The following is a 24,926-nucleotide window of genomic DNA, read 5'->3' on the forward strand; positions in this document are numbered from 1 at the left end:
AGTTTCAAAGGCTATAAAATGTCAAAATAGCACAAAAACCCCCCAAATTACCCCATTTTGGAAAGTAGACACCCCAAGCTATTTACTGAGAGGCATGTTGAGTCCATGAAATATTTTATATTTTGCCACAAGTTGCAGGAATATTAAAAAAAAATTTTTTTTGCACAAAGTTGTCACTAAATGATATATTGCTCACACATGCTATGGGCATAAGTGAAATTGAACCCCAAAATAAATTCTTCTGCTTCTCCCGAGTATGGGGATACCACATGTGGGGGACTTTTTGGGAGCCTAGCCATGTACAGGACCCCGAAAACCAAGCACTGCCTTCAGGATTTAAATATAAAACGCTACCAAAAAAAAACTGTTAGCGATCACAGGTATCAGGCCTGACTCTGCGAATGCTGCAGCTATGTGTTTAGTGTTTTGTAAGTGACAGTGATCGATTGATACTACACTAGGGTGGGCTGGGCGGAGGGGCAAAAACGCAGGTGCTAGCAGGTATCTGGGCTTATCCTGCTAACAATGCATTTTTTTGGAACCCTAAACTGTTGGGGTCGCTAGTATAGATCTGATCAGATCAGATATTGATCTGTTCAGATACTATACCACTACGGGAGGTGTATGATTTGCGCGTGGGTATTAGCGGTACTGGCACTAACCTAGCACTGCCTGGGGCGACGCAGACCCTGACCCTAAAAACCTAATTGATATGACCCGCCGGGTGATCAGGGGGTTAAACCTTTATTGGGTTATAAATGGTGGGTGCCCTGATGCTATAAAAAGCAAACTAACTAACCAGAGTCACCCATAACACTTATACGGTGATCACTGGTGAAAGGGTTAACTAGGGGCAATCAGGGGGTTAAAATCTTTATTGGGTAGTATATGGGGGTCCCAGACGCTATATAAAAACCTGACGGGGAACCTAAATAACTAACTGGCTAACCAGCATCACCAGTGACACTTATACGGTGATCGCTGGTGAAAAGGTTAACTCTAGGGGCAATCAGGGGGTTAACATTTTATTAGGTAGTATATGGGGGTACCTAACGCTATAAAAACCTGGCGGTGAACATAAAAAATAACTAGCTACCTAGCGGCACCAGTGACACTAATGCAGCGATCATAAAAACGATCGCTTAGTGACACTGGCAAAAGGGGGTGAAAGGGTTACCTGGGGGCAATCAGGGGGTTAAAACCTTTATTAGGTAGTATATGGGGGTCCCGGACGCTATATAAAAACCTGACGGGGAACCTAAATAACTAACTGGCTATCCAGCATCACCAGTGACACTTATACGGTGATCGCTGGTGAAAGGGTTAACTCTAGGGGAAATCAGGGGGTTAAAACCTTTATTGGGTAGTATATGGGGGATACCTAATGCTATAAAAACCTGGCGGTGAACATAAAAAATAACTAGCTACCTAGCGGCACCAGTGACACTAATGCAGCGATCAGAAAAACGATCGCTTAGTGACACTGGCAAAAGGGGGTGAAAGGGTTAACTAGGGGCAATCAGGGGAATAAAACCTTTATTAGGTAGTATATGGGGGTCCCGCTATATAAAAACCTGACGGGGAACCTAAATAACTAAATAACTAACTGGCTATCCAGCGTCACCAGTGACACTTATACGGTGATCGCTGGTGAAAGGGTTAACTCTAGTGGCAATCAGGGGGTTAAAACCTTTATTGGGTAGTATATGGGGGTACCTAGCGCTATAAAAACCTGGCAGTGAACCTAAAAAAATAACTAGATACCTAGCGGCACAAGGGGGTGAAAGGGTTAACTCTAGGGGCAATCAGGGGGTTAAACCTTTATTAGGGGGGGTATGGGGCTACCCTGGACCTAACACTAACTGCCTTGACACTTTTTACTGTCACAACTGACACTAAATGCAGTGATCAGTAAATAAATGATCACTGCAATCAGTGACACTGTGACTGGGAGGGGGGGGGGGCGCGGATGGGGGATCGGGGGGTAATTTGTGTGCCTATGTGTACCTACATGTCAGTGTAGTGTTGGTGCACTTACTATTGTGTTCTCCTCGCAGTCCGGTCAAAAAGACCGCCACGAGGGGAGTGACATCACTTCCTTCCTGCCTGTGTTTACACTACACAGGCGGGGGAAGCTTCTCATTCGCCAGGAGTGATCGAGAGGGGATGGTCAGAAACCATCGACCATCCCCTCATCCCGGATCTCTCCTGAAGTGAAACGGACCGCAGGTGATCAGACCCCCCACTCGCTGGAAGGCAAGCACGTACATGTACGTGCTTGTGCCTGACGGTGCCATTCTGTCGACGTACATTGCCGTGCGGCGGTCCTTAAGTGGTTAACAAACCCATATGCCTAGGGTGCCTGTCAAGCAGGCCTGCAATTTGCCATGGTTCATGTTAGGGCTCTGGAAGTCCAGCCCAACATCAGGGGCCCATGGGACATGGGGCCCGAATCACCTGGCACGTGTTCCATGAGGGGGTTATTTCTACTCCTGGGCCAATCAGGTTTGTATTAATAATCACAGATACTGTATTCCCCAGGGATTGGCCATGCATGCTGATTCACACTACTAATCTTTTTCATCACACCACATGGAAGCTGCTTGTTACATTTTAATATTTTTATTGGAGATAAATGTAAACAGCCCAGAACAGATGAACAGTGCAGATCCAGAGATGTTGTAATTAGTTACACACAGTTCATACAGATGGTGAACAATCCATAACAAGGTAATCCTTTAACAGTGTCCAACAAGGTGAAAGGAGGGAGAATTGCAGAATGTCCAGCACAATATCCTGTTTAGGGAGGGCCATTTCTCATAACACCCTTTTCCAAATAGGGCTACGTTTAGATTTAACATTCTGATGGCAATTTTCAAAAATGATCAGCATACGCTGCTCTAAAACCTGGATATGTCTTTTAGCATTGATGCTGCCCATTTGGTACGCACTAATGCACCCCCAAACCATCGGAGATGGAGGTTTTTAAACTGAGCGCTCCTCTTTAGTCCAGAAGGTGGCTGCCAAAAAGAATTTCAATATGTTTGCCCATAGACCATATAGAACATAGTTTTCTACTTTGCAACAGACCATTTGGAATGAGCTATGGCCCAGAGAAGATTTCTGGATCATGTTCAGATATGGCTTCTTCTTTTTGGATAGAACTTTACCTTGCATTTTTTGATGGCATGGCGAACTGTGTTCACAGATAGTGATTTTTGGAAGTATTCCTGAGCTCGTGCAGTGATGTCTGAGAGGTTATAATAAGCATCCATCTTGTTTCTGTCAGCCATCTTAATAGTCACAAACTTACATTTTACAATATGTACAGTTTGAACACCCCTTTAACTTCTCAGATAACTGTCTCAACATAAGATTCTTCTAACTCATTTGTTCTCACACACTTATCTAAAACTTTCACACATTTTCTCAGCATTCCTTCAGCTACTGGAGAAAACATGAACTGTCTCACATTTTGTTATCTTTTTCTTACATTCCTTCAGCTACTGTAGAACAATGAACAAAAGCTTCTTGTCTTAGACCCCTTTCACACCACACCACAACTTGCGTTGGCGGTAAAACGCCGCTATTTGCGGCGGATTTGCGGCGCATTTCGGCCGCTAGCGGGGCGCTTTTACCCCCCGCTAGCGGCCGCGAAAGGGTTAAAACCGCCGGCAATATGCCGCAATAGCAGCGTTTTGCCGGCGGCATTACAGCGCTGCCCCATTGATTTCAATGGGCAGCAGCGGTGGAGGAGCGGTAAACACACCGCTCCTTCACCGCTCCAAAGAAGCTGCTGGCAGGACTTTTTTCTGAAGTCCTGCCAGCGCACCGCTGTAGTGTGAAAGCCCTCGGGGCTTTCACACTACACACACAATGGTGCAGCTTCTTTAGGGCGTTTTGCAGGCGCTATTTCTAACGCTATAGCGCCTGCAAAACGCCCTGGTGTGAAAGGGGTCTTAACCAGCTGTAATTGTCTTAATATCTACTGCGCATGTCTTATTCTGTGTGACGTGTAAATTGTTATATGAATCGCTTTGTGATAACTCAATACAATTAGTTCTCGAAGGACAGCATGGTGTGAGTGTCATTTCTATGTTCTTTGAGAACTGATTCCAGATATATCTGAAATTATACAATACATTGCATCTGAGGTCTGAGAGGTTGAAGGGACCCCCCTAGACACAGGATTAACCCTTTCAATGTCCATCACAGAATCTTGCCCATTTTTAATGAGGGCCCAAAGTCCAAGGGCATCCAATATTGCATTTCGGCCTTGTCCCTTGTGCACAGAGATTTCTCCAGATTCTTGGAATTTTTTGATGATATTAGGTATTTGTAAATTGTTCTCTGTTTGGAGTGTCTAGCTGCCAATGAAGTATGACTAACTTCTAAATTAAGGGTTGAATTTATTTACAATAGGGAAATAAATACATTATAGTTACAGACAAGAAAACAGAGTAAAACTCTGGGGATGGAGATGGACTCCACTAGTCTCACATACACACATATACAAACTCACACGTACTGTCTCCGAATCTTCCAGGCCAGAGTCCTTTTTATCTAAACTTGATAATCACTGTCATTGAAGACATTTTGAACCAAAAGTCCTAAAAAGTTCATTCTTCCCCCAGGCTCAATGTTAAATGTATTTGAACAGATAATCACACAGGATGTCCATCCAATTCATCACCTCTCAGGCCCCATGCTGGCCAGGTGTGAGGGAGCAGTTGAAAAGCCCCAGGAGTCCCACTGGTCAGATGATACATTCTTCTAGCCCTGTTTACTGCAGGCTGGCTGTGAACGCTGTCATTTGCCTCATGTCAAAGTCCTTTCAAAGTCATATTGTCCAAGCCATATTATTCTCATGTCCCATCAGCATTAATATCAATTTTTTGCAATATTACAGTAGTGTAGATGATTTATTTAAAGTCTGCAATTTCACGTTGCGGAACATTATTCTGAAATAGTTCAGCAGTTTTTCACAGATTGTTGAACCTCTGCCCATCTTTACATCTGAGACACTGACTCTCTACAGCAGTGATGGCGAACCTTGGCACTTCAGATGTTTTGGAACTACATTTCCCATGATGCTCAACTACACTGCAGAGTGCATGAACATGATGAGAAATGTAGTTCCAAAACATCCGGGGTGCCAAGGTTTGCCATCACTGCTCTACAATGTCCTTTTTATACCTATTTATGTTACTGACCTGTTGCCCATTAACCAAATTAGTTGCAAAATGTTTTTCCAGCTCTTCCTTGTTAGTACCACTTACATTGCCAGCTTTTTGTTGCCCTGTCCCAACTTTTTTGAGATTTGTTGCTGCCACCAATTTCAAAATTACCCTATTTTTTTCCTAAAATGGTAAGTTTTTCAGTTTAAATGTTTGATGTTTTCTATGTATTGTGAAAAAATCTGGGTTTATCAGATTTGCAAATCATTGCATTCTAATTTTATATAGATATTACACAGCATCCCAGCTCTTTTGGAAATAATATACATAGCTATTACAATCTACTGTATACTAGACATGTGCAGAGTAAAATATTTCGTTTCGGAATTTCGTTTTCGTCCGAAAACTTAATTTATTTAGTTACTCCCGAAATTCGTTTTTATTTATTTCGCTTTTCGTTCAAAAATTGCATTCGTCCGAAAATCCACATGAATTACGGTCGAATCTGTCTTGGAAGGCTTATGGTGTCTGTCGAATGTATAAAGAAGATTCGACGGAGCTAACTATATAGCATACTTTAGAACCCTATTAAAGTCTATGGGGCTCCAACGTTCAAAATCTAAAGTGCTAATTTTAAAGGCTAATTTGCAAGTTACTGTCCTAAACAGTGTTTGGGGACCCGGGTCCTGCCCCAGGGGACATGTATCAATGCAAAAAAAAGTTTTAAAAACGGCCGTTTTTTCGGGAGCAGTGATTTTAATGATGATTAAAGTGAAACAATAAAAGTGTAATATTCCTTTAAATTTCGTAGGGGGGGGGGGTTGTCTATAGTGTGCCTGTGAAGGGGCGCATGTTTCCCGTGCTTAGAACTGTCCCAGCACAAAGTGTCATTTATGCAGGAAAAAAAGTCCTTTAAAATCACTCGCAGCTATTATGAATTGTAGGCTCCGTAATACAGAGAACACTCATTGAAAGTCATTGATAAAAAAATAAATAAATAAATTAAAAAAAAAGCGTGGGGGTCCCCCAAATTCAATTACCAGGCCCTTCAGGTCTGGTATGGATATTAAGGGGAACCCCGCTTCAAATTAAAAAAAAAAATGACGTGGGGTTCCCCCTAAAAATCCATACCAGACCCTTTATCCGAGCACACAACCTGGCAGGCCGCAGGAAAAGAGGGGGGGACGAGAGAGCGGCCCCCCCTCCCTCCTGAACCGTACCAGGCCACATGCCCTCAACATTGGGAGGATGCTTTGGGGGTCCGTGACCCCTCAAAGCACCTTGTCCCCATGTTGATGAGGACAAGGGCCTCATCCCCACAACCCTGGCCGGTGGTTGTGGAGGTCTGCGGGCGGGGGGCTTATCAGAATCTGGAAGCCCCCTTTAACAAGGGGACCCCCAGATCCCGGCCCCCCCCTGTTTGAAATGGTAAGGGGGTACAAAAGGGGCTACCATTTCACAAAGAAAGTGTAAAAAATGGTTAAATAAAACAAACACACTTTTGAAAAATTCATTTATTAAAAATAAAAAAATAAAAAAAAGATTCCAGCGGCGGTAATCCACTCTTGCTATCCAGCGACGGACGGTCATCTCTCCAGCGATGTCTCATCTCATCCAGCGCAGCGATCCTCCATCCTTCTTCTGTCTCCTCCACGGAGACACTGCAGGCATTCCGGCGGCTGACGTTTCTTATATACGGAGGGCGGGGCCATCCGTCACCTGACCCCGCCCCCCTCTGACGCAAGGGGAAACCCGGGGTTCCCCGTGACGTATGGGTGACCCCGCCCCCCTCTGATGTAACGGAAACCTGCCTGTGTTACATCAGAGGGGTGCGGGTCACCCCTACGTCACAGGGAACCCCGGGTTTCCCCTTTCGTCAGAGGGGGCGGGGTCAGGTGACGGGTGGCCCCGCCCTCCGTATATAAGAAACGTCAGCCGCCGGAATGCCTGCAGTGTCTCCGTGGAGGAGACAGAAGAAGGATGTATTCGCTGCGCTGGATGACATGAGACATCGCTGGAGAGATGACCGTCCGTCGCTGGATAGCAAGAGTGGATTACCGCCGCTGGAATCTTTTTTTTATTTTTTTATTTTTAATAAAGGAATTTTTCAAAAGTGTGTTTGTTTTATTTAACCATTTTTTACACTTTCTTTGTGAAATGGTAGGGGTACTTTTGTACCCCCTTACCATTTCAAACAGGGGGGGGGCCGGGATCTGGGGGTCCCCTTGTTAAAGGGGGCTTCCAGATTCTGATAAGCTCCCCGCCCGCAGACCTCCACAACCACCGGCCAGGGTTGTGGGGATGAGGCCCTTGTCCTCATCAACATGGGGATAAGGTGCTTTGAGGGGTCACAGACCCCCAAAGCATCCTCCCAATGTTGAGGGCATGTGGCCTGGTACGGTTCAGGAGGGAGGGGGGGCCGCTCTCTCGTCCCCCCCTCTTTTCCTGCGGCCTGCCAGGTTGCGTGCTCGGATAAAGGGTCTGGTATGGATTTTTAGGGGGAACCCCACGTCAATTTTTTTTTTAATTTGATGCGGGGTTCCCCTTAATATCCATACCAGACCTGAAGGGTCTGGTTATGAATATTTAGGGGGAACCCCACGTCAAATTTTTTCTTAAATTTGAGGCAGGGTTCCCCTTAATATCCATACCAGACCTGAAGGGCCTGGTAATTGAATTTGGGGGACCCCCACGCTTTTTTTTAAATTTATTTATTTATTTTTTTATCAATGACTTTCAATGAGTGTTCTCTGTATTACGGAGCCGACAATTCATAATAGCTGCGAGTGATTTTAAAGGACTTTTTTTCCTGCATAAATGACACTTTGTGCAGGGACAATTCTAAGAACGGAAAACATGCGCCCCTTCACAGGCATACTATAGACAACCCCCCCCCCTACGAAATTTAAAGGAATATTACACTTTTATTGTTTCACTTTAATCATTATTAAAATCACTGCTCCCGAAAAAACGGTAGTTTTTAAAACTTTTTTTTGCATTGATACATGTCCCCTGGGGCAGGACCCGGGTCCCCAAACACTTTTTAGGACAGTAACTTGCAGAATCTTTTCTCTCTGTCAAATCTTTTTTCTCTGTCGAATATTTTAATATTTTCTCTATATAATCTTGGACTAATAGAGGTAAGGTTAAGCACATTCGACCACAGGTTCTATAGACACAGATTGTTGTCAGAGTCATGTTGAATCTCCTATTCTATATCGAACTGTTGTAACAATGAAAACGAAAATAAAGCATTTATTTATGTCGGATCTTTCGTTTTTCGGATTTTGTGCTTTCGTTATCGTTTGTCAAAACGAAAACGAAAATAGCTGAAATTCGGACGAAAATGCATTCGGACGAAAACGAATGCACATGTCTACTGTATACTAGACATAATGTCCTCATAAATCAATGGGTAGATACATAAACCCCTCTAAGGCTTTGCATTTCCCATGTCTGTAATAGGATCAGGTATCATCCTGAAAGCAGGTTGAACTCAAAATGTGGCTTGGATAAGCTACCATGTCTTCAGCAATATAGCCCATTCCATTTGAATGTGACTAACAACTATTAGCTATTGATATGTGATATATTTTACTTGATAATATACTAATACTGGGTGATGTATTATTGTGTTGTGGTATAATGTATCCTGCTATATGGAGGGATTAAAGGAAAATAAGTATAAACATCAGCAGGGGTAATTGTTAAAGTAAGCCTCTAGTTTTGCTCTGCAAGTGCAAAGAAGAGGTTAACTTTAATGGTATAAGCACACTGGTAATGAGGTTGTATGCCATGAATTAATTTAGAACAGTCTAGATGACATATCTGTATTTTGTGTATGAGTGCTTTTAGCTCAGTTTAGCTTATTGGAATTTGGAAGCCTTCTTTAACAAGAAGGTCCCCAGGTCCCGGCCCCCCATGTGAATGAGTATGGGGTACATAATACCCCTACTCATTCACCAAAAAAAAGTGTAGTGTGAAAAATGACAGAAGGAAGTTTTTGACAATTTTTTTTTTATTTAAATTTTAAAAAATGTTCCCTGGGGCAGATCCATTGTCAATCATGATACCTGCCGCCATCCCATCGAAAGAAAAAAAACCTCCGGCCCTGACAAAAGCTGCCAGCTCCACCGTCTGGCAGTTCTTAAATAACTAAGGGGCAGGGTCACCTGATGATGTAACCGAGTGGCACTGCACCCTTGTGATGTCACTGACCCAACGTGCCCTCGGTTTGTGACATCACAAGGGGACAGGGCTTGGTTATTTAAGAGCTGTGAGACGATGGGAGCCTTCACCCGGACCGGGTTTTTTTTTTCCTTTTTTCGGGCATTGGGCGCCCTAATTGATGAAGGATCTACAGTGAGGGAGATTTTTTTTAAATGTCTTAATAAAGGACTTGTCAAAAACTTGTGTGGTATTTTTATTTCCTTTTTTTTTGGCAAATGAGTAGTGGTCATCATATTTTGACAGATCTGAATATGAATCGTTCTGAAAACAAAACTAAACAAATGTTTTTATTTTGCATATGTCTAGTGACTTTGTAGAGCACAGACAAAACATACACATTGATCAAAGCCAAAATCGTAACAAAGCCGCACTCATCCAAAGTCGCATCAAGTCGCACTCATCCAAAGTCACATCAAGTCGCACTGTAAAGTTGCAATGGAAATCGCACAATTTTTTAAGTCGTACAAGTGTGAATGAAGCCTTATTGCTGTCTGTGTTCCCTTATGAGAGAATTTTCCTTTGCGATTTACCTGGACAGGAAGTGAGAGGGAAATTCCTCCAACGGGGACACAAAATCAATAATATATAAATGAGAAAGGTTTAGAAATGTTGTCAGATTTTTTTTTTTAACATGTTTTTTTTTTTTTTCGTGTGCATGACCTTGATTTGAAATAGAAAAACAAGAAGCGATGAGATGAGCTTTCTTTTTCTAGTATTTACAGAAACCAAAACAAATTATTTTCAAACTATTCAGGTTATAAACAACTCACCAATGCAGAATGAAATAAAACTGGTTTAATTGTTTCTCTTTTGGGTGCTGACATCTTGCCATTGTGCCTATTGCAGAACAAAGAGAAGATGATGCAAGACTATCAGTCACAGCCCCTGACATTACACCTGTTCTTTCTGTGAACGTGGTTACAGGTGGAAATGAGGGCTTAGCTATTGACCATATTTTAAAAAAAGCCTAAAGTTGCATATCAGTGACAGTGCTAACAAGGCATGGATAGCCATGGATAGGATTTGTGAAATGAAAAACTGGTAAGTCAGATAATTCAGTTAGGGTACAGGTACTGTTTCAACTTTGTCAAGAACAATTCTTTCAGTATAGCTAAAGTTCTTACTTCATGTTTTGAGGTGACTAGAAATACCCTCAATACAGCCCACTTACTGTTTCTTGTCTGGTCTCGTGAGAGTTTGCCAGGAAGGGTGGGGGGTGAGTCATAAGAGGGCCAATGAGAGCTGGAGGTGTGTGTCTGAGTAAATCCAGGAAGTGAACAGACAGCAGCTTCAGTTGCCCACAGTTAAAATGGATGCAGCCAAAGAGTAAATATCTCCTAAACCGTATAGGTTTAGGAGATATTTCTTGGACCTACAGGTAAGCCTTAATCTAGGCTTACCTGTAGGTCAAAGTTGGTTGTAAGGGTTTACAATCACTTTAAGCACTGTTTAATTTACATTGTCCCTGCAATTTCTGTATGTAGGTGATGCCACTATAATTAGTACCTTTTTTTCTAATCGATATAAAGCTGTCACATGACCCAGCTCTTTCCCAGCCTGTCTGCAGGAAAAAAAAGGCAGGAGGAGCTGCTATAGTTTTTTGAGTTTTAAACTTTTTCATCTGGCTAATAGCGAAATGCAACCGGTATCAAAAGATAACACGGTCAAGTAAAGGACAGGTGTACTTTTCTTTGTGTACTTTGTTCTGCTGCCAGGCCAGTAAAGTTCCTCCCACACTCTGTTCCTCCAGCAGTATTTTCAGTTATTGTCTCTCAAAATGAACTATAATTTCCACTGAAGTGAGGTCACCCAGACCAATAATGCAAATTAGACTTTTTTAATGCGTTTTTTATCAGTAGATGGAAACTGGTTGGTATAAAACCTGCTGGCTTCTTCAAATATTTACAGGGCTTGACAGGAGATTTATCACCCACACTTGGTTTTATGTTTCAATGGTATTTATTAAAGTTTTCGGTACAGGACAATATGCTCATTATACATTTTGTACAGTATGTATAGTCACAAAAGAATCATAGTTTGGTCTCTTAACATAACAACAAACAACAGAGGATAAAAAAAAAAAAGATCTTTCACCTGCCTGACAGTGTACATTATGAGTTCATGGGAAGTGAACCCTGTAGTTATTATAAAAGGTATGCCGTATATGTGACTCTTGAAATAGGGGCCCTTTAGCCTCTTTCTATTTTCAGTTGGCCCGGCACCTCCCCCACAGGGAAGAGCCCACCCCCATCACACTAACTGGGGGGTCTAGCAACTCCCACATGCGGGCAGGGCCCCAAGGCCCTAATTAACTTCAGTTCTCCTTATATGGGCCCTTATAGTCTATGACTCTGCATAAAGTTGGTACTTTACTTAAGCATATGAGTTTTAAAAGAGAAAGGTAGAAAAGAGTTAGGAGGGTGAAATAGAGTTAAGAGAGGGGTGTGTGGGGGGGGGGGTATTAAAGAGCCATGGTCCTAGTCCCTAATATCCACTACATATATCAGTTCCTAAGTCGCAAGTGGTCTGGGATCTCTAGCCAAATAATCCAGCCACGGATCCCAGACTTTGTGGAACAACCTCATTTTATCCTGAACCAGTTGCGGACAACCTTTCATTCAACATTAGCCACAACATTTTACTTTTTAGCTGATCGAATAACAGGGCGGCGGACCTCCAATTCATGGCAATCGTAATTTTTGCAGCAATAAATATGAAGGTAAGTAATCGCCTTTGGGAATTGGAAGCTTCCATTACCCTATTGTCCAGAAGTGCTTGTTTGGCAGATTTGGTTAAATTTATCTGGGTAAGGGTATATATAAAATTGTAGACCCTTTGTAGGTAGTTCCATCCTGACCACAACCTCTGACCACAACCTCTAAAACACTTGGGGTACCCTCCATGTACAAAGGTGGCCAGTCTGACCGGCACCATATACCATCGCAATAACACCTTGTAATTAGCGTCTATTATCGAAGTATTTATAAGTGATCTAGACGCTTATTGTGACATAGCATGCCATTTTTCTAGGGCGAGGGTTTCCCGGAGATCCTTCTCCCACTGGAGCATATATAACTCAGTTTTGTCAATGTTTTCATCAATAATGTATATATGGCCGAAATATGGCCTCTAAGTTTATCATAGCTTTTACATAAGTGCTCCATAGGGGTTAGGGCCACCAGGTCACATTTGCCAGATCCAGAGTTTGAAGATAGTGGTGAAGTTGAGTGTATCTGTAGCGTTCTACTGATGGAATTTGCTATTTCTCAATCATAGCATGTTCAGTCAGCATACCTCTGTTGTCGCAAAGATCTGCTATTCTTAATAGGCCCTTATTGGTCCAGGCTAATGGAGTAAGGCCCGGGGTGAACGCACTATTTTTAAGTATGGGAGCCAATGGAGTATGAGGTGATTTCAATTTATGAGTTCTAGTAAGCCTGTCCCATATCTCTAGTGAGAAGGATAGAGAGGGACATAATATTGTTTGTCTTTCTTTAGGTGGAAGCCACATAATGTGGGATACCAGATCAGGATGGCATGAATAAGATTCCATGGTCATCCATATTGCGTGTGGTGTGTTTGAGTGAAATCTAGATAGCTGAGCTAACTGAGCTGCATAGAAATATTTCTGTAGATCTGGCAAACCAAGTCCTCCTCCCCTCTTAGGAGTATACATAGTGCTTTTGTTCACCCTAGGCCTCTTATCTCCCCATATAAACTGGAGGATTTTCCTTTGCAACTGTTGTAGATCGCTACGGGACAGCGTTACAGGTATCGTCAGAAAGTAGTATAATATCCTTGGTAATGCATTCATTTTAATTGAGTGTAGTCTACCGAACCACGATGGGGGGTGTATCTGCCATTTTGCCATATCCTCTATTAGCTGTTTAATAAGAGCTGGGTAGTTCCTTTTGTATATTGTTTGTATAGAAGAGGTCAAGTGAATACCTAAATATGGGAGAGCTTCACGTTCCCATTTGAATTGGTGTGATTGCTCAAGTGTTGTTTGAGTAGAGTTTGGTAGTGAGAGGTTTAATGCTCTGGACTTGTTATGGTTTATGTACTGTACAACCCTAATATCTCTGAAAATGGATTTAAGATCCTGTACAGGTTGGGGGGTGATGTAATCAGGGAAGTCAAAGTCAGTAGTAAATCATCCGCAAAAAGCAGGCATTTATGCTCCACCCCGCCACAGACAATCCCCTTAATATCCTGACTTATGAATTTTTATTGCCAGTGGCTCGATCGCCAGAGCAAATAGCAGCGGTGATAGTGGGCACCCCTGCCTAGTTCCCCTTCTAATAGCCAGGGGTTGAGAGGAGTAACCCCTGAAGCATCAAGGAGGCGGTTGGTGCATCATACAGTATTTGGAGGAGACCCAGAAAGCGCTCGCCAAAACCAAAACGTCCTAATACCTCAAACAAATATTCCCAGGAAAGGGAGTCAAACACCTTCTGGATGTCCAACGACAACAGTATACCTTTTCTAGGTCCTCCACCATCCCAATTAGACTTTACCGCTGAAATTAGGTTTATTAGTCTGTGAGGTTTGGTCTGAAGCCTGTCTATTTGGGACAAATCCAGTCTGGTCAGGGTGGATATAGTGTGGGAGGAAAGTGTTTAGTCTTTGGGCCAGGATCTTTGTTAATATTTTTCGGTCGGAATTAATCAGTGAGATCGGTCGGTAATTTGAGCAGTCTCCATGGTCTTTTCCCGGTTTAGGTATGACATTTATATAAGCTGAATTTTCGTAATTAGGGAGTTTAGTGCCCCGTCTTAGGTCATTAAAATATGCACAAAGGTGAGGGGCAAATATGTGTTGACATTTTTTTATAATATTGTCCAGGGTAACTGTCTGGTTACTAACTAACTGAAATAACTGATATCCAGTAGATGGACTGGGAAATATCTGTTAAAGGACTAGAGAGGCCCTGCTATGGGGAATTTGTTGGTTCCTAGGGGGTGGTGACCCTGGGGCAGGAGTAATCGATGGGGACCCTGCCTGCCCCGGGGCCATGGTCCTTGTAGGGGTCAATCTGATCTGCCTGGTCCACATTAAATAAGTAGGAAAGTATAACGGTTAAGAAAGTACTACAACCTGTTTGTCTAAACAGAGGCTTCGATTTTTGGGCCGGAGCGGTGATACATGCCGCTCACTTGCAGGAATATCTATCCTCTAAGTAGGACGATACCCTTGCACATGTTATTCCAGACTTTAGGGCCAGGGGACCTTTAGGCTCAATCAATAGAGGTTTATCCTCTTCAGCTGGACTTTGGCAAGTCCTACAAGGGGTCGGAAGTCCTATAACAATATTCAAGTATTGCGTTGCGATTTCCTGGTCTGTGATTGCTTGCATTCCTGCCATAATGGAGAAAGAGGCCCGTGTTCTGCACGTTGAGGCGACTGACACGGAGAGTCATGCGTAATAATACCTAGATCAATCAAAAGTTCTTCGCCCATGTGGAATGTTGAAAATGAGTGAGACCATCCCTTAAAGGTAAAAGATAACTTAAAGGGAAATGCCCATCTATATTTTATCTGCTTACTTGCCAGCTGTTGCAGAAGGGGTCTCAATGTCCTGCGTTTCTGTATGGTTGATGGAGCCAAGTCAGTAAAAAGCTGTATCGCTGTTCCGTGTATTGTGAGGTACTGTCTATTGCGTGCTGCAAACATCATCCTCTCTTTTATAAGATAATAATGCGGCTTGGCTATGACATCTCGTGGCAATCCATCTGACCTTGGAGCTGCTAGGGCTCTGTGTATACGGTCAATCTCCATATGATGAGGTGCGATGTCAGGGATCAGTTCTTTCACTAACTCCCTCATGACCTCTTCTAGGTCCGTAAGTGTTTCTGGGAGGCCTCGTATCCATATATTATATCTGCGAGAGCGATTTTACAGATCTTCTATTTTAGTATATGCCTCTTCCAATCTATTTTGGAGGTCAGTGATCGCGTTGGCATTTTGATTGACCTTTTTAATAGTATTATCCATCTTGGTTTCTATGTGTTCAAAGCATTCTCCAAAGCTATGGATGTCTCTCTTTAGGTCTGTGGTTATTAGGGTGCATGCCTTAGAGAGCTCCTGCTGAAGAATTGTGGAAAAGAGAGCTAGCATCACTGAATCGGGAGAATAATGGGTTTGCTGTGCTTGTGGAGGTGCAGAATGACCCGATTTGTTTGTCTTCTGGGGGGTATTTTCATTTTTAGAAGCCGTGCTGCCTCGTGTGTCTGGCCACCCCGGCGCCATCTTAGAATGCGGCCTGTTGCTTGTGGAGGGTCCCTCTCCTCCGTTAGATTTAAGCTGTTTTTGTTGACCATTTTTAGGCTGGCCTTGTGCCCTTTTATTCATTACCGTCCCAGGAGTCAGATCGCTGTGTGCGGCTGTTCGTCTCTCTGCTGTCTGCGCTGTATATAGCTGTGAGGACTGGAGCGAGCGGTGCTCGGCTAGAACGCATCCACCTCAGAGATCCCGCGCATGTGCTCTTTTCTTTTGCACTTGGTTTTATATTCCATAATAATCATGCGTACCTGTTGAACTCTTTATGGCAAGGGCACATCTGTGTATGATGTGACCCCTAAATACATATTGTTGGGCACCTTGATCCTGATTATTAATACCACTGCTGAGAGTTGTTCCATTTCATACCCAACATCAAATATTATAAATTGTTATGTTCTAAATGCTGCTTTATGCATTGACATACTCCCTTAGACCCAGTTTGTGTGGACAGTATGGTCACCTGCTGACTTTGTCCATCCACAGGCAGTTTAACTCTTCAAAAAGACATAGACGTTGAATCCAACACAAGTATACTTCAGCTAATTGCAGTACAGAGGATTTTTTTTAGTTCTTTGAAGTGTAAGAAGACAATGACTTTCCTAAAGTCTGTCTCTGTGAATAACTAACACTGACCAAGAAAACACTGAAGAAGTAGGGAGGGTCTAGCTTGTTTACATTATTTGTCAGTCAGGAAACCCTAGCTGACTGAGTGTGTCAGGTGGGGATGAGTCACCGGTTGTTAGGATGCCGGCAGGTGTTGGTTCCCTAACAACCAGGATAAAGCTGTCACATTTAGCAGTGGCTATAATACCTCTGCTCAATTTTTAATTTCACACTGCAGCTGGAGGTTCACCAATTCATTTGGCTGTTCGTACAGGAATCTGATCTCTGTTAGCTATTTTAAAGTTTTAGTCATGTTGACCCTTTCTCCTCCTTCAGGACACTGTCTGGGCATTTTCCCAGGATGCTCTGGGGTTTGAACACCCCTGACTCCCCCCCTTATCTATGCCCCTGGCTATAATACCTCTGCTCAATGTTTCATTTCACACTGCAGCTGGAGGTTCACCAATTAATTTGGCTGTTCGTACAGGAATCTGCATAGACTGTACACGGTGCAGAGATCTCCCTGTTATGTTATTTTCTTATATTCTCTTAAATGTTAAAGCAGAAGTTTGTGGTTTAAAAAAAAACTAACAAACATACATACTCACCTCTATGCTTTCAAGTGTTAGCCCCAAGACATGAGAACATGACCACTGATTGCTCAGGTCTTCTTGGACTGGAGAGAAGAGACTGTCAGTCACTGCTCTCTGCCCGTCTATCCAGTGTTGGAGGGGCGGGCGCAGCTGGCTCCAGCTCTCAGCCTACACTTTGAGAACAGGAGCCTAGTGTCAGTTGGGCAGATAGGTGGATCCCAGCAATATGTTTGGTAACCTTCCTGAGTTTGGAGCGGCTCTGTGACATCAGATGGCAGTGGACTTTTTCCCACTCTAAGCCGACTCTGGGTCACAAGAGTACAAAAGTAAGTGCACTCCTGTGACCCAAAATAGAAGTATGGCCAAAAAAGCTTTGGCTATACTGTTCTTTAAACTCTCATGGACAAATGTTCTTAGGACTATTTTTCTCTTAGGATTGAATGTTAGGCAATTGGGGTATTATTTGTTACACTTGCATGAATGTTCAGATATTCACAAAGTGATTTATTTTCTTCTTATATGTAAACCTTCAAAGTGTTGGTATCACGAAAGTCCCACTAATTGTTTGACTATATAAGCTAAAAATGCAGATACCAGGTTCGATGGATACTGAAATGAATTTTTTATTTTCTAACATTTGTTTGCATAAAATTGTCCCTGCAAACAGAGTCAGATGATCATTTTACAACAGCGTTATAACAAACACCTCCTTCATCCTTGTAATCTTTCTGTACACTTTTCAGTTCTGTTTATATGGGCAGATCTGGCACTAAAAACTCTATTTAACCTTCTCTAAATGTCCTTTTGGAATGTAAAGTTATATGCAGTGGGAGAGTAATCTCTGCTGACGTCATCCCTATTATTTGTACTTTAACCACCTTCAGACCGGACCATTTTGCTGGTAAATGACCAGAGGTCTTTTTACAATTTGGCACTGCGCTGCTTTAACTGGTAATTGCGCGGTCATGCAATGTTGTACCCAAACAAAATTTGCATCCTTTTCTTCCCACAAATAGAGCTTTCTTTTGATGGTATTTGATTGCCTCTGCGATTTTTATTTTTTGCGATATAAACGTAAAAAGACCGCAAATTTTGAAAAAAAATGATATTTTCTACTTTTTGTTAATAGAAAAATCCAATAAACTCAATTTTAGTCATACATTTAGGCCAAAATGTATTCAGCCACATGTCTTTGGTAAAAAAAAAGTCAATAATTGTATATTTATTGGTTTGCGCAAAAGTTGTCACATCTACAAACTAAGGTACGTTTTCTGGAATTTACGCAGCTTTTAGTTTACGACTGCCTATCTCATTTCTTGAGGTGCTAAAATGGCAGGGCAGTACAAAACCCCCCCAAATGACCCCATTTTGGAAAGTAGACACCCTAAGGAAATTGATAAGTGGCATGTTGAGCCCATTGAATATTTTATTTTTTTGCCTCAAGCGATTGAATAATGACAAAAAATTAATTATTTTTTTTTTTACACAAAGTTGTCACTAAATGATATATTGCTCACACATGCTATAGGCATATGTGAAATGACACCCCAAAATAAATTCTGCTGCTTCTCCTGAGTACGGGGATACCACATATGTGGGACTTTTTGGGAGCCTAGCCGCGTACGGGGCCCCGAAAACCAAGCACCGCCTTCAGGCTTTCTAAGGGCGTAAATTTTTGATTTCACTTCTCACTACCTATTACAGTTTTGAAGGCCATAAAATGCCAAGATGGCACAAAACCCCCACAAATGACCCCATTTTAGAAAGTAGACACCCCAAGCTATTTGCTGAGAGGCATTTTGAGTCCATGGAATATTTTATATTTTGCCACAAGTTGCGGGAAAATTACAAACTTTAATTTTTTTTTTTTCACAAAGTTGTCACTAAATGATATATTGCTCACACATGCTATGGGCATATGTGAAATGACACCCCAAAATAAATTCTGCTGCTTCTCCTGAGTACGGGGATACCACATATGTGGGACTTTTTGGGAGCCTAGCCGCGTACGGGGCCCCGAAAACCAAGAACCGCCTTCAGGTTTTCTAAGGGCGTAAATATTTGACTTCACTCCTCACTACCTATTACAGTTTTGAAGGCCATAAAATGCCAAGATGGCACAAAACCCCCACAAATGACCCCTTTTTAGAAAGTAGACACCCCAAGCTATTTGCTGAGAGGCATGTTGAGTCCATGGAATATTTTATATTTTGCCACAAGTTGCGGGAAAATTACAAACTTTTTTTTTTTTCACAAAGTTGTCACTAAATGATATATTGCTCACGCATGCCATGGGCATATGTGAAATGACACCCCAAAATAAATTCTGCTGCTTCTCCTGAGTACGGGGATACCACATATGTGGGACTTTTTGGGAGCCTAGCCGCGTACGGGGCCCCGAAAACCAAGCACCGCCTTCAGGCTTTCTAAGGGCGTTACAGTTTTGAAGGCCATAAAATGCCAAGATGGCACAAACCCCCCCCCAAATGACCCCATTTTGGAAAGTAGACACCCCTAAATTTAGGGGTACACTAGTGAGACTAGGTAATAAATGGCGGGTGCCCTGAAACTATAAAAAAACTAACTAACCAACCAGCGTCACCTGTAACAGTTATATGTTGATCACTGGTGAAAGGGTTAACTAGGGGGCAATCAGGGGGCTTTATGCGGTAGTATATGGGGGTCCCTGGCGCTATAAAAAGCTGCGGCGAACCTAAATACCTACCTGCCTAACTAGCGTCACCTGTGACACTAATACAGTGATCAGAAAAATGATCGCTTATTAGACTGGGTTCACACTGGAGCGATGTGGGAACGCCACGAATGCGCGGCGGGTTCCCGCATCACATGCCTCCCGGCGGCAGTTCACACTGCCCTATGCGAACTGCTGGGAGTGTCAGTGAAATGTTAATGACACCCCCAGATCAGTTCGCATATCGCAGTGCGATCTGCAAACTCGGATCGCATGGTGTGAACACCCATGCGATCCGATTCTGCTGCGGACCAAAAAAAGGGTCCCGTGCGAGTTTGCGGCGGGTGCGGCGGGTGCGACACGAATTCAGCCATACTATCTGTATGGCTGAACTCGAATCGCACAGAGATCGGATGTGATTTGCACTGCAGTGCGGTGCGAATCACATCCGTTCTCATAAACCGCTGCAATGTGAACCCAGCCTTAGTGACACTGGCGACGGGGGGTGATCACGGGGTTAAACCTTTATTGGGGGGGTTAGGGGGGTACCTTAGAACTAAAGGGGGCTAACCCTAACTGCCCTAACAGTTATTACAGTCACAAATGACACCCGCCGGGTGATCAGGGGGTTAAACCTTTATTAGGTAATAAATGGCGGGTGCCCTGAAACTATAAAAAAATAACTAACCAACCAGCGTCACCTGTAACAGTTATATGGTGATCACTGGTGAAAGAGTTAACTAGGGGGAAATCAGGGGGCTTTATGCGGTAGTATATGGGGGTCCCTGGCGCTATAAAAAGCTGCGGCGAACCTAAATACCTACCTGCCTAACTAGCGTCACCTGTGACACTAATACAGCGATCAGAAAAATAATCGCTTATTAGGCTGGGTTCACACTGGAGCGATGCGGGAACGCCATGAATCTGCGGCGGGTTCCCGCATCGCATGCCTCCCGGCGGCAGTTCACACTGCCCTATGCGAACTGCTGGGAGTGTCAGTGAAATGTTAATGACACCCCCAGATCAGTTCGCATATCGCAGTGCGATCTGCAAACTCGGATCGCATGGTGTGAACACCCATGCGATCCGATTCTGCTGCGGGCCAAAAAAAGGGTCCCGTGCGAATTTGCGGCGGGTGCGGCGGGTGCGACACGAATTCAGCCATACTATCTGTATGGCTGAACTCGAATCGCACAGAGATCGGATGTGATTTGCACTGCAGTGCGGTGCGAATCACATTCGTTCTCATAAACCGCTGCAATGTGAACCCAGCCTTAGTGACACTGGCGACGGGGGGTGATCACGGGGTTAAACCTTTATTGGGGGGGTTAGGGGGGCACATTAGAACTAAAGGGGGCTAACCCTAACTGCCCTAACAGTTATTACAGTCACAAATGACACCAATGCAAAAAAAAAAAAAATAATAAATAAAAAAGCAATTGGTGTCACTGTGACTGGGGGGGCAGGGGTAATTGGGGGGTGATCGGGGGGTAAAGGGGGGGTGTGAGTGTGCCTGGCATGTTCTACTGTGTAGTGTAGTGCTTGTGCAACTCACCGATGCTCTCTCCTCGGTGCCGGAACGAAAAATACCGACACGGAGGAGAGAATACACCACTTCCTCTCCTGTGTTTACATTACAGGAGAGGAAGTGATGTCACGGGACATTTTCATTCGTCGGGAGCGATCGCGAGGGGGTGGCCATGAATGAATGGCCGTCCCCTCGTCCGGGATCGCTCCCGAACGAATACCGACCGCCGCAGGCACCGGGCGGGGGCCTGATTGGGCCCCCGACCCGCGGGCAGGCAAGGACGTACATGTAAGCCCTTATGCCTGCCCGTGCCATTCTGTCGACGTACATCGTCGTGCGGCGGTCGGCAAGTGGTTAAAAAGAACAGCACTATAATGAGTTTCATTAAAACTTTAGCATATGATCATATGCAAGTAGTCGCAATAATATTCATATGGGATAAACAAATAAGTGAAATCCTCTTCATAAATTAAATTTATGCAATCTACCATGTGATTCATCACTAATCAATACCGTGCTCGCTGATAGTTGTGACCTCTAATTATAGGTAGGTCAAAATAAGCATGAAGCCATCAAAGGCAATATACAAACAGCAGGTCTTGTCCCCCACAGATTTTCTGTCTCCTCAGGTAAAGAAGAAAAAGAGGGCGCACCAGCCTTGTGCATTATCCTTAAACATCTTTTTATGACAAAGATAAAAAAACTACTTACAAACATATGAGATAAAGTTCGCTGTACAAATGATCTCCAAAGGACCGCAGTAAGTTGACTGACAAACAGACTCGAGGTGGTAATGCAGGAGATGTCAAGGGCCACTGCCGGCTGACACATTTCGAATGGGATAGCTTCTTCCTAAGAGTCTAGCATTCAGCTGGCCACTGCTGTGTCAGCCGGCAGTGGCCCATGACATCTCCTGCATTACCATCTGGAGTCTGTTTGTCAGTCAACTTACTGCAGTCCTTTGGAGATCATTTGTACTACAAAGTTTATCTCATGTTTATGAGTAGTTTTTTATCTCATTTTTAATAAAAATACGTTTAAGGATAATGGAAAAGGCTGGTGTGCCCTCTTTTTCTTTTTTCCTATTTGACCTCCTGATAAATGATTATTTCACTAGTTGCTATGGCCATGCTGTGATGCCTATGGATAAAACATGCTGGTGGTATTTGACCTTGATTGTGAGATTATAGGTTACTGTTTCTAATACTTTTTCATGAATATACAGCATTACACTTTAATGCAGTCTGCTCTATTTCTGGTACCTCCATGATATCATTTTAAGGTTGAAGAGACAGAAAATCTGTGGCGGACAAGACCTAATGTTTGTATATTGTCTTTGATGACTTCATGGTTGTTTTGACCTTCTTTTTACTGTCATGGGAGTAGCTCAGTCATCACTGTGTAGCACTGACCCCTGAAGGAGCTGCTGGTTTGAATTAGGCCTACCATTAGCTTCTTCTCCTCGATTTGTGTCTAGGGTTTTCCCATGGTAGATGGCCCAGTAACTTTAGAGACTGACGGCAGATCCGCTTAAAGGCGTTTTTATTTGCAAAAACCATAGTCAACAAACAGTCTCTTAAAATAGGATCAGAGGTTTAGGAATAAAGTTCAGGTACTCTTAAGCCGTGTACACACGATCAAACAATCGGGTGGAAAAGTCCGGCAAACTCAAGTCCGCCGGACAACCCCCCGTGTGTAGCCTCCGGCATACTTTTTTGACCCGAAAGTACGGACTTAGAAAGTAGTTTTTCACTCCAATCTTCCCGCCGGACTCGCATTTCGGCGGATAATCCGGCCGTGTGTGTGCCGTACTTTTGAAATGAACAGACTTTTCCCGCCCGGAGAAAAGTCCGCTCATTTCGAGCGGGTCTCCAGTTAGGCGGGGCCCGCGAAGGAGACGTCGCTGGCCCCGCCACCTGGTATGGACTTAATGGGGAACCCCAACGTGGAAAAAAATTGGCGTGGGGGTCCCCCCCAGGTCCACATCAGACCCTTGTCCAAACAAACGCTACCCGGCTGGCCAGGAAAGGGGGGGGCGAGCGAGCGGCCCCCTCTCCTGAGCCATACCAGGCCGCGTGCCCTCAACATGGGGGGTGCCTTGGGGAAGGGGGGGTCGCGTGGCCCCCCCCACCCCAAAGCACCTTGTCCCCATGTTGATGAGGACAGGGGCCTCTTCCTGACAACCCTGGCCGTTGGTTGTCTGGGTCTGCGGGCGAGGGGCTTATCGGAATCCGGGAGCCCCCGTTAATAAGGGGGCCCCCGGATACCGGCCCCCCACCCTATGTGAATGAGTATGGGGTACAATGTACCCCTACCCATTCACCTGTGAAAAAAGTACAAGGAGCTGTGTAATAAACTATTTTTACCCTGTGTTGTGTTTTTTTTTGTACTTTTTTCACAGGTGAATGGGTAGGGGTACATTGTACCCCATACTCATTCACATAGGGTGGGGGGCCGGTATCCGGGGGCCCCCTTATTAATGGGGGCTCCCGGATTCCGATAAGCCCCTCGCCCGCAGACCCCGACAACCAACGGCCAGGGTTGTCAGGAAGAGGCCCCTGTCCTCATCAACATGGGGACAAGGTGCTTTGGGGTGGGGGGGCTGCGGGCCCCCCCCTTCCCCAAGGCACCCCCCATGTTGAGGGCACGCGGCCTGGTACGGCTCAGGAGGGGGGACGCTCGCTTGTCCCCCCCTTTCCTGGCCGGCCGGGTAGTGTGCTCGGACAAGGGTCTGATGTGGACCGGGGGGGCCCCCACGCCGATTTTTTTTGGCGTTGGGGTTCCCCTTTAAGTCCATACCAGGTGGTGGGGCCAGCGACGTCTCCTTCGTGGGCCCCGCCTACCTGGAGACGCACTCGAAATGAGCGAACTTTTCTCCGCGTGTGTGGGCGAGTCCGTTCATTTCAAAAGTAGGGCGGATAGTACGGCGGACTTAGTACGCCGTATTAGTCCGCTGAAAAAGTGCCGTGTGTGGGCAAGTAGCGTTTGGAAAGTCCAACGGACAGTCTGGCGGGAAGTCCGCCAGACTAAGTCCGCTGGATAGTCGGCTACGTGTGTACGCGGCATAAGTGTCAAAGTCAATAATGAAGGACTTGCTTACTTTGACTAAATCCAGAGAATAGCCATTCACAACTGGATGTTCACTCAAGTTGGATAGTCCCTCTCTCACAAGGCCTAGCAGCCAACAAGGTACTTAACTCAGGAACAAGTCTCTGCCACAGACGTTGTTGTAGAACATACAGGAATAAGGCTCTGCCACACACGTTGTTGTAGAACATAAAGGAATAAGTCTCTGCCACAGACGTTGTTGTAAAACATTCAGGAAACTAAATCTTGTAGAACACTCGTGTGATACCTGGATCGTTCATCCAGCTTGGCGATACCCACGAGACTGGATTCCATGTAGGTACTTCTGCCCCTCCAAGCTCTTGCTAAGAAGCCAACCCATACGTGGCCTTCTTCTGAAGAGTCCTCCCCTGGATAGCTACGAAGTTACTGGGCCTCTCCAACTACCGTAGACGGCACTGGACCACCTCAGAATCCTTCTTTAGTTTCCTTGCCTGTTGTCAGAGGATCCACATCCCAGGCCATAGCCTTCCTGGGGGCTGGTCAGGAGGACCAGGACCAATGAGTCAGAACATACTTCTGGACCGGAACCCCGAACCACGTGACATCCGCATCTTATGTACCCTATCCCAGGAAGCACAGCAAGAGTGGCACTCCCACTTGGCGGGTCCCAGGAGAAGGTAATCTTAAAGCACCCAATCAGACTGTGGTTCCATGCCTGCCAGAAGAGACAGTGCCCCCTGTGGCCAGGCTGA

Source organism: Lithobates pipiens, unplaced genomic scaffold (assembly GCF_037356315.1).
Source record: "Lithobates pipiens isolate NorthernLeopardFrog02 unplaced genomic scaffold, aLitPip1_a1.2 Scaffold_13, whole genome shotgun sequence".
Taxonomy (NCBI): domain Eukaryota; kingdom Metazoa; phylum Chordata; class Amphibia; order Anura; family Ranidae; genus Lithobates; species Lithobates pipiens.